At 44.0% G+C, this 12,663-nt stretch overlaps 1 protein-coding gene across 16 annotated transcripts in view; it reads left to right on the plus strand.

Moving 5' to 3' along the window:
* The first annotated feature begins 866 nt into the window (after positions 1–866).
* Positions 867–12,663, plus strand: part of NFASC (neurofascin) — a 328,885-nt gene continuing 317,088 nt past the window's right edge. For all 16 annotated transcript variants that reach the window (XM_054981817.1, XM_054981826.1, XM_054981820.1 and 13 more), the window contains exon 1: positions 867–1,002. The gene's annotated coding sequence lies outside the window, so the exon portion shown is untranslated. The remainder of the gene's footprint in view (positions 1,003–12,663) is intronic.

Genomic DNA, 12,663 nt, shown 5'->3' on the forward strand with positions numbered 1-12,663 from the left:
GGCAACTTCTTACCTTCTCCTTTGCATTTGATCATCTCTCCCCCTATCTTTTTCTCATTTTGTGTGCCCTGTCTCTTTCTCTTCGGAACCCTTTTTTAAAATGGTGGTGGCACCACCAGTGTGCGATCAGTGCACAACCCACTACTTGAAGACCAATGGACTAGAACAAAATCCCACCCCCCCAGTAGCTTCTGCTAAGTGTTCAGATGAACAAGCAAAACAACACAGGCTCCAAGGGGGTCCAATATGGCTGAACGAGCACCGAGGGATAGCTGGGAGGGGGGAAGCAGAACTCGACCCAGCGTCCCATCTATTTACGATTTCACCCAATAAACTTTTCCTTCTTTCTCCCCATTAGCTACCCCCCCCCATTGTGCGCGTGAAATTTGTCTTCCTTCTCATCTCCTCTGACTCTCCTTGCATATTACACACTTCCGCCGGTGTCATGTCCTTGGGTGCCTTACTCAGGCCTCTCTATTCCTCCCTCCCCCCCCCCCCCCGTTGCTAAGGCCCCCGTGTAATGACTTCCCCGGCTTAATCCGATCCCTTTCTCTGACGGGCAATGCATCACCGCCTCCCTGTTAATTGGCGCCCGGCCCCTCACGCCCCCTCCCGGGTCCCTCTTAGCGACGGCCACGCGGCTCATTCCCCCGGCTCATTCCCCCGGTCTGGCAGCGGGAGACTCTTCACGTGGCGCGCCGGCTGAGAGGTGAGCCAGAGGAAGCGCGTTCCCACAGCCGCTCCACGGTGCCGCGCACGCGGCCACACGGCGGCGCGCTGGACGGTCTCTGCCCTAATGCGGGAGTCTGGGAGAGAAGGCGCTGCAGAAGGATGGGAGCTGTGCGGGGAGGTGGCGGCGGAGGAAGGGAGGTCTAGTAGCCTGGCGGCCGGCGCGGGTCCGCAGTAGCGTCTTCGGAGAAGCCGGGCGGGATGAGACTGCTGTGAGCCCGGCCTCGCCGGAGGAGAGGGAGCTGAGCCGGGGCGCCGGAGGCTGCTGGCCAGGTAAGGATGCTGCTGCTGCTGCAGCATGGAGGTGTTTGTGTCTGCGAGATCCAGGGCGACAGGCGAGCGCCTCCTTGGCTGTCGTACTCGGACTGCTGGTTGGGGCTGTGTGGATGCAGCCGCTAAAGCTGGGTAGGGGGCGAGGGAGGTCTGTGGCGCCGGCAGAACCGGGCGGAGTCTTTCACCCTGTTTTCTCCCCTTGCTCCGTTGGCAGCCTCCTGCTCTCCTTTCTCTTGCTTCTTGCCTCCACCATCACCACCAGCCCCCTTCCCTCCAAAGGCTCTCCTTGGCCTCCGCTGCTGGTCTTGTTGCAGCCTTACCTGGCTTTGCACTTTCCAAGCAGCTTCAGTTACCCAGGAGCCCCCTCGCTGTCCGCGGAGCATCCAGAGTTTCTCTTAGGGTGCGTCGGAGGTGGCTGCTGCGTCAGCATTATTATCCTGAGAGATTTGGCCTGTTTTCCGTTCTTGGGGAGGGGTTGGCAGATCCCCTACTGTTTGGGGGGTGGGGAGGAAACATGCTTTTGAGCGCAGGGAAGTTCTGAGTAGGTAATTCAGCTTCCTATCAGAGTTATTGTTTGATGTTCTTCGAGGCCTTAGTAGTGTGGCTTTCCCATTCGGGGATCCCTTTGCCACAAAGGTTGATTCCACCTACCTATGACAATGCTGCAGATCAGTTGAATGGCTTTACCCTGGTTGTGTGTCTTTTGAAAAAACTTGCATTGAAAGTGCAGCTGACTAATACCCATTGCTTAGGTAATAAATCTGAAGGGCCAGGAACCAATACCCCTCCTCCCCAAATCGAGCTAATGGCATGGGAAAGAGAGTGGCAATTGGAAAACAATTTTTTAAAAAATCTCTAAAGGCTCAGGTTAGAATGTTGAGCGTCTAAATGCTCATGTGTTTGTTTCTCAAAAGAGCTTGAGTGCATGCAAGGCAAATAAGATGGGCCCTGAATTGTTGTGATTCTGGACATAAAGGGGCCTGTGGGGGGGGGCAGGGAAAGCTAGCCTGTCTTAATTGGTTTTGAGATGGGAGGGCAGGATGTCTTTCTGAAGCATCTGCTACTAATCTCTGATAGAAATAGGATGCTGGTGTATAGGAGTCCCTCCAGCATGGCAGCTAAAACAATATTGGGGAGAGAATGATACAATACATGTAGCAACAGACTTGTTAGAGGCCATATTCATCGTAAGCAGTTAAGATCAGAGCTGCAGTCCTCTTTAGGAAGAAGTGCTCTTTGCATATGTGATTCCAGTCAGCTTGTATTGATTAAGGGGGTGAAACTGCTGAATCACTGGTGCTCTCCTTCTCCCAGCGTGTTTTGTGCTTCCGTTCCATTATGGTCTTCAGTTAATGGTCAAGGTTCTAATTGCAGAATATCAGCCTTCAATCTCTTCTTTCATTTTAAGTAGCCCTAGTCTGGAGTAGGAATACTCTGGACCAAATGGACAACTATTAAGAGCCAATGGTGTGTAGTGGTTAGAGTTCCAGACTAGGATCTGGGAGACCTAGGTTTTCTGTGTGACCTTGGGCTAGTCACACACTCGCAGCCTAACCTACCTTACAGGGTTTTTGTGAAGGTAAAATGGAGGATTGGAGAATGATGTAAGCCACATTAGGCCTCCACTGAGGACAAAGGCAGGGCATAAATGAAGTAATTAATTAAAGTTCATCTCAGCCTCCTATCAGCTGAGATTTATCTTGATATTTTCTTTTCAGTCTAGAAGCTGAAAGCCAACAGCCTCTTCCTCCCTGATTTGATTACATAAGAACATACTGGTTCAGACCAGTGGTTCATCCAGTACAGGAACCTTCACACAAGCGGGACGTAGACGCCAGTCCTCTTCCTGATTAAAAACTGGTTAAAGAACAGGAAGTAATGAGCACGAATGGACAGCGTGAGTTCCACAAGGATCAGTATTGGAACCCATGCTATTCCATTTATTCATAATGTTAAAGAAATAGGATTGAGCGTCCTGCCCTTCCTTCTACCACCTGCTGCTTCCCCAGTGCAATTCCTATTTTATTGGGAATGGCAATATCATAATCAGGAATCTTTGGGAAAGCTTTTGCTTATCCAATCCTGGAAGTATTGTGCATGTTATCAAGTTAGCAGTATCCAATTGCAGACCTCCTTTTTGATATGCCAGCTCACACATAGACCTCCATGGAAAGGGACAGTTGTGGGACAGGACCCAATACTTCCTTGCACAAATTCCTTGTTGCTGCATTCAGGACATAGGTGAAAGCCACTCTAAGTTAATTTTAAAGGCTGTGATGGGGAAAAGTCACTCTTTGTTGTAATTGTGGCTTTGTGTCTAAGGTAAGTGAGAGTTCTGGCTGTTTTTCCTGAGAGAACTGTCAAGATAATGTTTGAGAGGAATGGAAACTTGTGCATTTATCTTTGCTACCTTTGACCATTTTAGGAGAAATATAGCAAAGATATGTTTGGACTCCTAGGACCTCCTGACCTATACTGAAGACATGAATAAAAATTTAAAGGACCTTTACATTTTAAAAGCCAGTGCTTTTATTGTGAACCACATTCCTTTAAGATGCCTATCCATTGGACTGAAAAACTGATCTGCAGGACAACTTTTTTGTTTTCCCCAAATGTCTTGATGTTATTCAAAATTAGCTTCATATTAATATCCTCTGCCATCTCTACATGTTCCTATAAAAAGCATATCTTGGAAAACAAGGTATATTACAAATGGTTTCCCTTGCTAATTCATGCAATGGATGCTTAGCACTTCCAGAGTTTAAGGAGGCTGATTCGGGTTTTGTGCTCTTTGAATTCAATAGCAAAAAACACATTTTATCGTACAGCTTTCTCTTGCTCTAGATTCTTGAATGTGGAACTCTCTGTTGTCCTATATTTATCTGAAATAATTGCAATACATAGTGCTCCATTACGGAATGCGACAGGGCAGCCTCTTTCTTTGTCCTCAAGGCATGGAGAACAAGAACAAGGTTAGGCAGAAATTTAGATTTCTAGGACCACTTCTTTTAGAGGATAACTTTAGGGGCAATATGCTTTGTCTTTGAGGCACTGGATTCTTGGATTCTAGGTCCCAAGCTACTCTCCCAAGTTTGTGACCAACTTCCTTCTGGAAAACTGTGGGATTGAATTTGTTTTAAATTGACGTAGGAAAGATCTCTGAATTGTAAAGGCTTTCTATTCCTTACAGATTTTTGACTGCTTTGAAGCTACACACTCCAAATCAGTGGATGCATTACAACTGTTTTCAAAGCCCAAATTCTGCTTTCAGTTAGGGCCTAACTACATGTGATACAGATCTGGACTGGGGACAGGCTTCCTTTAAAAGCTCTCCACTCCCTGGATCAAAATTGGTCCCCATACTTTTATTGTGTCTGGCTTTTTTCTTTACCAGAGCTCTAAGTAGACTGGGAGTGCTATTTTCAGTCAAAGAGAAGGTACAGGCAGAAGAGTTAACTCATCCCCCACCAGTAGTGCAGTTTGGAACTAGATCAGACCCCCCCCCCCACACACACACCTCACTCTAAACACACAACTGCTTTTAAGGATGAATTTACATTCTTGGAGCTCCAGTGTAGCATGTTGTTTAGCCCTTCAGTAAAGTATGTAACTGGCATTAATGTTAGGGCAATGATCAGGGATATTTGCAGAGAAAGGATATCTGAACTATCTCCTGTGTCCCTTTTGTTGCTGTAGTTTTGAGCACACTTGGAATATGACAGATCCCTACTGTTGAGGGGAGGGGTCCGATTCTGCCTGTGCAAACTCATATAGGCTAGTGACTAGAGGTGTGCATTCTGGAATTCCCGAGCTGATAATGTACACAATACCTGAAAAACCACATGGATTTAAATCCTGAACTAGTAATGTCCTGCCTGAAAATCAGCAATCATGATACCTCTTCCCCCATCAAAATCCTGGATCTGTAATTATAAAGATTTTTTCTTTCTCAGAGCACACCCCTATTAGTGTTCTTTGTTACCGGTATGAACTTGCTTGAGTCTCATGGAGCTATTCCCTTGGCAGGCACCATTGAACAATTCTGCTTGCAGCACGCTCATCTATTGTGTGCAAATTGGTCTATAATGAGTGGTGTAGGTTTGGACTAAATCACTATTTTATCCCTTTCAACGTCATGATATACAAAAGACAAACGTGGTAGGACTTGGAAAATTCTGGGCATTTCCTTATTCACTAAGAAGGCTGTCTGTTTCATGGCAGAGCTTTTGGGCCTTCAACAGTTGCAGGTTTTGCAAAAATTCAACAGGTATAGCTTTTTCTAGCATTGAGATATGGTATTTCTACTTGTCAAACTGTTGTTAATGGCACAAGAGCCTTAAGAAGGAAGAAAAGTTTAAAGCTCTGTTGAGAACCAGTGTGTACTGTAGTGGCTAGAGTAGCAGACTAGGATTTAGGTGACCCAGGCTTAATTCCTCACCCTGCCAGGGAAGATTGCTGGGTGACTTTGGGCTAGTCACTGTCAGCCTAACCTATCTCACAGAGTTTGTTGTGAGGAAAACATGGAGGAGAAGAGAATAATGTGAGCACTTTGGTTCCTCATTGGGGAGAAAAGGAGGCTATAAAAGAAATGAATAAATAAGTAAAAAAATTTAAAATTGTCCTGCTACTTAAAATTCTGAAATGTTTTCCAGCTCTGAAATATGTGCTATAAAGAACTATCAGAGTCAAGTATCATGGTGGCAGAAGGATAGACAACAGGACCACAGCATTTGGCCAGCTTTGCCTGCCTGCCCAGCCTTTCCCTTGCCCCAAGTCTGCCAGCATGCACAGAGGATTCTGGGTTGGGACAGGGCCAGCTGCTCTTTCTGTTCTGTACTGAGGACATGAAAAAGCAAGAATCTTCCTTGCTGCTTCTGAATGTCTGCACAGCCAAGTGCAAAGTGAGAGGCTTGGCCTTGACCCTGACTCCCATCCCAACTCTCTGCATAAAGACTCAAAGGAGGGGAGGGGGTCTGGCTTCCCCACCTGGAACACAGTGAGGAACCACTATTCCCTGAGTTTGCTGAAAAGTATATAGAAATTAGGGGGAGGGTATCATGCTAGGAAAAGATTTGTGGTTGCTAACAGAGTCCTGGTCATTGCCACTGCAGATGTGGAACCATACTGAGGAACAAGGCAGAAATTCTATTATTTGCAGGTGCCATGCACTTCAAGCATCTCTCCCTTCATAAGAGCATCTGTAATAGAGCAGCCAAGGAAAGTATTTCCAAACTGCTCTCTTCTTTCCTCTTGTACATCTTCAGGAATCTCTTAAAATAACATGAGAACAATTCTGCCTATGTTGTATTTCATCATCACTGGCTGCTAATCATCCATTTTAGATTTCTGGGCTCAGTTGGTACCATATCCTTCCATTCCCAGCAAGTCAGTTATTCATAAATATATCTGACCAAGGTCTGATAACCAAGTCATTGCACCCTTCTTTCTCTAACCTTGATGATTCTCTTGTGCTTCTGTCATCAAGGCAAGGCTTACTTTGCTTTACAGAAATCTGTCTTCTTATACCTGGATCCTGGAAAGATCGAAAAAGGAGGCTGTCAAAACTTGAGGACATTTTAATTTCTGTTTATCTGAGTACAGAGTAGTGCCACGCCTTTCTGATGGGTACACCCTTCTCATGGGCAGTATATCTATTGCAGCCACTTGCAAGGGGGGGGGGGTGTTGTCTTTGCACATGCATACAGGGACTGACTGGCAGATCAAATTGCAAAGACTAAGCTTTGATTAGAGAGTTTCCCATCCATCCTTGCTTAACAGATCCCCTGCAGCGGATCTGTTCACATGACAGCAGTTAGGCAGCTGTGGTGCTGAGATCATTGCCTAGTGTTCTGTCCAGCATTGTCTCCTGCTCCGCCTGTCTGTCTGTCATATCCACCTGTTATCTTTTGTTTTGCATTCACTTTTTTTTTGAAGCTAGGCTAATCTTGATTTGTTCTGCTGTGGCTGGGTGGGTGGGTGGGGAGGGGTTAATGCATGAATGCAATCTGACAGTGGCAGTGTCCAATATCAGAAAAAAGCACACACTTTAATTCTGATATTCAGAACCATCAACAGACATGGATGTCATTTAACTTTGTTTTTTCCTCTAGCTGCTACTTCTTACTTGGCCTGTGTTCTACCCTCAGTCTTGTTGAGAATTTTATTTGGGCCTGTGAAAAGACAAAATAATATTTCAGGCCAGAGCAGCATGTCAAATTTTGTGTGTAAATGTCTCTCGCTCTCTCTCAAAACAAATCAGTTATCAAATTACATTGAAGGCTTTCAGTCTGCCTCTGTGTCCTATAGGTAATAACTCAGAAGGAACTTTTAAAAACTGAAACTGACAGACTTAAATGTTATGGAGTATATTTTCTCACTCCTTCAGTAAATCACATTTTAAAAGCTCAGCTTTTCACCTCTTCTGTTTTACATTCATTTGGAAAACCCCTCCTGGATGTTCCTTTGTTTGCTGTCATTGGTGTGCTAATTATGTCATTGTCTTTTTATAGAGGTTAAAAGCATCATGTGTTAAGATGGATTAAATAAAAAAGTGGATTTTAAAGTTTTAGACCTCTTAGATGGATCACTTTACATAGTTAATGTGATAAGTGGGGAATTAGTGCCTTAAGAATAGGGGTGCCATGACATAGCTGACTCAGGTAAATGTTTTCAAGGGTGACTTAGTGGAAGAAACTGTGTCCCTGGCATTCACTACAATGTATTGTATGATCGGCTCCCAACAGGTCTAACTTGCAAACATGTTGTTTGGCTAGTTAAATACAGTGAGGCCTAGTCTGCACATGCATTAGAATGTGAGTTGATAGAATCCTGAGGTGTCAGAAAGGGCTATACCACTCCAGACTGCAAGTGGGGAGAACCACATTTTTAATGTTACCCGTGTAAAAACTGCCTGTAAGAAAAAAAGAACAGATTAACACATGAGGGATAAAGGTTCTAGCCCAGCCCTTCTCACACTGTTAGTTTTTCATGTACACATCATTAATAATGTAGGGAGATTGTGGAGAATGTAGGTCTTTCACTTCAGTCTGATGTAGTACCCATTTTACCCTCTCAGTTCTCTGCCACATTGTTACCACCTCAGTCTAGACAAGCCTGTGTTAAGCGTGGCATGGGCCATGATTTCTCTCTCAAAACATTCTTGGTAGGGAAGATTTACTAGCATTTTTTGTCAGTTGCCTATATGAACTGCAGCTCTTGCTGTGTGCGCTGGATCCTGATTTCAACATGCCAGAGAGCTAGTAGGTGTGATTAGGGTTGCCATCTCTAAGTTGGGAAATTCCTGGAGATTTGGGGCACGAAGTCTGGAGAAGACAGGGTTTGGGGAGAAAAACAACCTCAGCATGGCATAATTCCATACAGTCCAGCCTCCAAAGCAGCCATTTTCTCCAGGTGAACTGATCTCTGTGGCCTGGAGATCAGTTGTAATTCTGGGAGATCGCCAGCCACTACCTGGAGGTTGGCAACCTTAGGTCTGATGTTACTTAACTAGCTGCTGGTACCTATAGATAGGTAGTCTGCTTCGTAAAGGCACACTTTTCTACATAAAATGTTGGATCATTCAGAAATACACTGCTGCACCTCTGTGGGTTGAGGGAAGAGTACGCTTCATAATTTAATAATTTAAAAGAAAACACTTTTCAGTTTGAAACCGATTCCAGTTTTACAAGGAAGTTTAGCTCACCTGTCTTGTTGCCAGCTCTCCACCTTCTCCCATTCAGGTTGGAAGCATAGAAAGGTCTCCAAAGCCATCCTCTATCAGATACATAGTGGACCTAAACTACTCTGGGATTGGCTCTACTGAAACTTTCCCCAGTGCTTGCCAAAAAGAGGGCCGGGGGGGTGGGGCTATAAATTGGCCTGCTACAAAATATTTTTCCCTAAATCATTCTCATTTATAGAGGTTGAATGAGGGTTTCAGAGACCCAGCTATAGTAGGTGCAAGAACCCATCATTCTCCTGTAGCTCCACATTATAGTGGGGCTTCAAGGCTGTTGTGTTTTGATGGCAGCTTTGTAAGTTGATTCATTGTTAAAATTTAGAAATGTGTCCCATCAGGGAGACTGTAGTCTGTTGCTACATGGACTAGGCCATCTAGACTGGAGGGGGCAGAAGAAGGAAGATGCAGGAGAAAGTAAAGCAGGGCCTATTGCAGAAAAATAAAACCTGTTGTTAAGAATCCTGACTGATGTTGTCTCCTAGCTTTCATAAAGCCACAAAAGAGATCAATCTTAGCGGATTCCTTTCAAAATTTTGCTTCCTTGATTGCAGAGAGAGGGCCACTTAGCACCTTACTACTATTATTAGTGGCTGACTGTTAAGCATTTAAAATAGTATTAAGTGCTGTATAAGAAGCCTTTAAGGTTTCAGCTGAAATGTCTTGGAGAGACATGACTCGGAAGGGTGAAGGAAGGATCTAGAAGATGCTCAGTGACTCCCAAATCTCTCTTCACTGATGATGCAAGGGAAGCTGATATAATGATGATGATGATGATAACAATAACAATAAACAACTGTTTATATACCTCTCTTCTAGACAGATTAGTGACCCACTCAGAGTGGTGAACAAAGTCAGTGTATTATTATGCCCACAATGCAGCTGGTTAACTGAGGCTGAAAGGAGTGGCTTACCCAAAGCAACTTGCTGAGCGCATGGCAGTAGTGGGATTCAAACCAGGAGAGTGCTGATTTACAGTCTGACTGCTTAACCACTATGTTACAGCAGCTCTAAAAGCTACCTTCTGTCTTGCATGACTTGTGTACACATGGCCAAATACCATGATAAGGGAATTATTTGCTTTCTTAGCCTCTACACCCATTTTCAATTTGTAGATATAATGTCTTCTATGGTTCCTGCAGCCCTACCCCCCTTCCCAGATGTCTGTTTTTTCCCAAACATTTACTTGACTTGCTGTCAATTATATTTTCTGTTCTTTTTTAAATACCTTGTACTGGCATTTAAGGTAGGTTAGGCTGTGTGCTAAAACTATTTCCGTACCTGCCTGAACTGCATTTGTATCTAATGCCTGTGTAATGGAAGAAGAGTGAGTTTTCTGGAATCTGCCTTGTACATCAGTACATAAAGGGTTGGGTTTGTAGATATGGCACAGATGCAAAGTTTGACCCATGTTTTATAATGTGCCATGTTAATGAATGGCATTTAAAGATCCTTTTTGTAGGCAGCCTATGTTTACTGCCTAGACTAAAGCATCCTATTATCAGCATGTGCTTTCAAGTACATCACTGCACACATTTCAATTTCCAGAATACCTTGAAGAAAATATTACCAATTTGTGATGTAGATATACCTGCAGCATGCTCAGTGTGGTTACAGTGTTGTTTACTGAATGTTAAGAATGTTGCATATAGTGGAATGCAGAATTGAGAGCCATATGGTTTTGTGAGAAAGCTAGTAGCATGAATATATCTAATCTTCAGTATGGCCAGATCTGTGGAAATTTAAATCCAAAGATACATAGGACAAGCCAGGTCTTTCTATAAACTTGAGGAAAGCCCCAGGTCTGAAGTAAAATAAATACATTGGGTGGGTTAAAAAAAAATTAATGGAAGTGGTACCTATACCTTTAAGAAACGAATGCCTTCTCAGAGGCCATTTTGGACATTGCTGGGCAACCACAGCAGTGTTGCCAGCCTTCAAGCCTTGTTTTCTGTCAGTAAAAGTCAGGAGGAGGGTACAAGCCTCTTCCCTGGGCTTTTTTGGCCTTTGAGGGAGGACTCAGTGGGCCCAGGCCCAACCATCAGACAACTTTCCACACCTAACTTGCGTGACTTGTCCAGGTGCAGGTACATGATGCTATTCAGCAGCAGCCACTCCAGGAAAGCCGAGGTGGTGTAGTGCGTAGAGTTTCAGTCTAGAATCTGGAGATCCAGGGTCAAATCCCCACTCTGCTATGGAAGCTTGCTAGGTGACCTTGGGCCTGTCATACATTCAGCCTAACCTAGTTCACCGGGTTGTTGTGAGGATAAATGGAGGAGAGCAGAACTGTGTAAGCAGCTTTGTATCCTCACTGGGGAGAAGGATGGGGTACAGGTGAAGCTGATAAATATGTTAAAAGAAATATAAAAAGTCAAGAAAAAGGGTGCAAGTCTGAGATTCTTATTGGATAAGCACCTTTTGAAATGGGAAGTTGCTGCCTCAAGGAAGGTATGAATGAAAAAAGATGGAACTCCCAAGAAGGTATACGGTTGTGAGGCAGGGAGAAGGCAGACTTGAAGACAGCATGACTGTGTTCAGAGCATTGGCTGTTGTAAAAACTGAGAGAGATGTGTTCATTTACTTATTACATTTTAACCCCATCCCTCCTCGAAGGAAGTAAGGGTGCTGTGCATCATTCTCCCTCTATTTTATCCTGACAACAACCCTGTGAAGTAGATTAGGCTGAGAGAGACTGACTGCCTGCCACAAAGTCACCATGGTGGAGTAGTATTTTGAACCTGGGTCTCCTAGTTCCTAGTACAACACCTTAACTATTCACAAAGATTAATATGTTGATTTTATATAGACCTGTTCCTCTGCTTTGCATTGAAGGGCAAAAGACACCATACTGGAAATGGGTTGGCCATTAACAGCTGTGTATAGCTTATATTATTTGGCCGAAGTTAATAGACCTGCAGTAAATGAAGAACACTGTTCTGACAATGAGGATGAATAGTTTTAAACTTGGTTCAGTACTCCAGTAATCTATACATGTCTGAGCACTAGTCTTCAGGGTTTGGTAGTAGGAATTCAGGCCTTCTGTTCTTAGGGATAAAAAACAAACAATAAAATGGCAATAAATACAAATATTTTGTTAAAAGGGGATTCTTAACTGAACTACATCAAGACATGTAGAGGCGTGCAAGGCTGTTTGGCGCACTCTCTGTGGTGGCAGGAGGAAGTAGAAGAGTGTGTGGCCATCAGCTATAAATATCTGCTTGGGTCGAATTGTGTTAGCCATGTCCTAGCCATCATGAATATATATCCAGACAGCTACTGATGTAAATTCCAAGTATTTAATATTCATTGTATTATTTCTCTGATCAAGTCTGGTGGCTCAGCTAGATCAATCCCTGTATCTGTGACACTTTCAGTCTCATTGTATGACTGAATGGAGCTCAAGTGTGCCTGCAGGCAATCTTACATATTTTTATAGTTTATATCCCACCCATCTGCCAGAACACCCTAGGCAGCAATGCATAGAGCACTGATACCAAACATAGCCCAGTGTTGCCAAGAATAATGTTGAAGCCTATTCACCAAGATAAATATGTTGATTGTATAGAGAGCTGATCCTCTGCTTTGCATTGCAGGATAAAGGACCGTATTATTTAACATCTCAGGAAATGTTGTATTTAGACAACGGACTAACGTAGGTTACGTTCGGGTGTTAAGGGACTGACTTTGTTCTTGATGCATATGATGCACAGGTCTTTGCTGTATAAGGAAAAAAGTACTTCTTACTCCCAAGGGCCCAGCATCTTTGAAAAATCAAGCACAGAGTACTGCCAACAAAAAAAGTTGCAGCTATTCATTCACTGGGCTATGTTCAAACCTTTTCTTGATTTAGCCTGACAAAATTTGCACCTGCATGCACATCACAGCACATGTGTGGAAGACTAGCTGTCAGAGGGAGAGCACAATAA

The sequence above is a fragment of the Eublepharis macularius genome, chromosome 5, assembly GCF_028583425.1.
Source record: "Eublepharis macularius isolate TG4126 chromosome 5, MPM_Emac_v1.0, whole genome shotgun sequence".
In the NCBI taxonomy this organism is placed as follows: domain Eukaryota; kingdom Metazoa; phylum Chordata; class Lepidosauria; order Squamata; family Eublepharidae; genus Eublepharis; species Eublepharis macularius.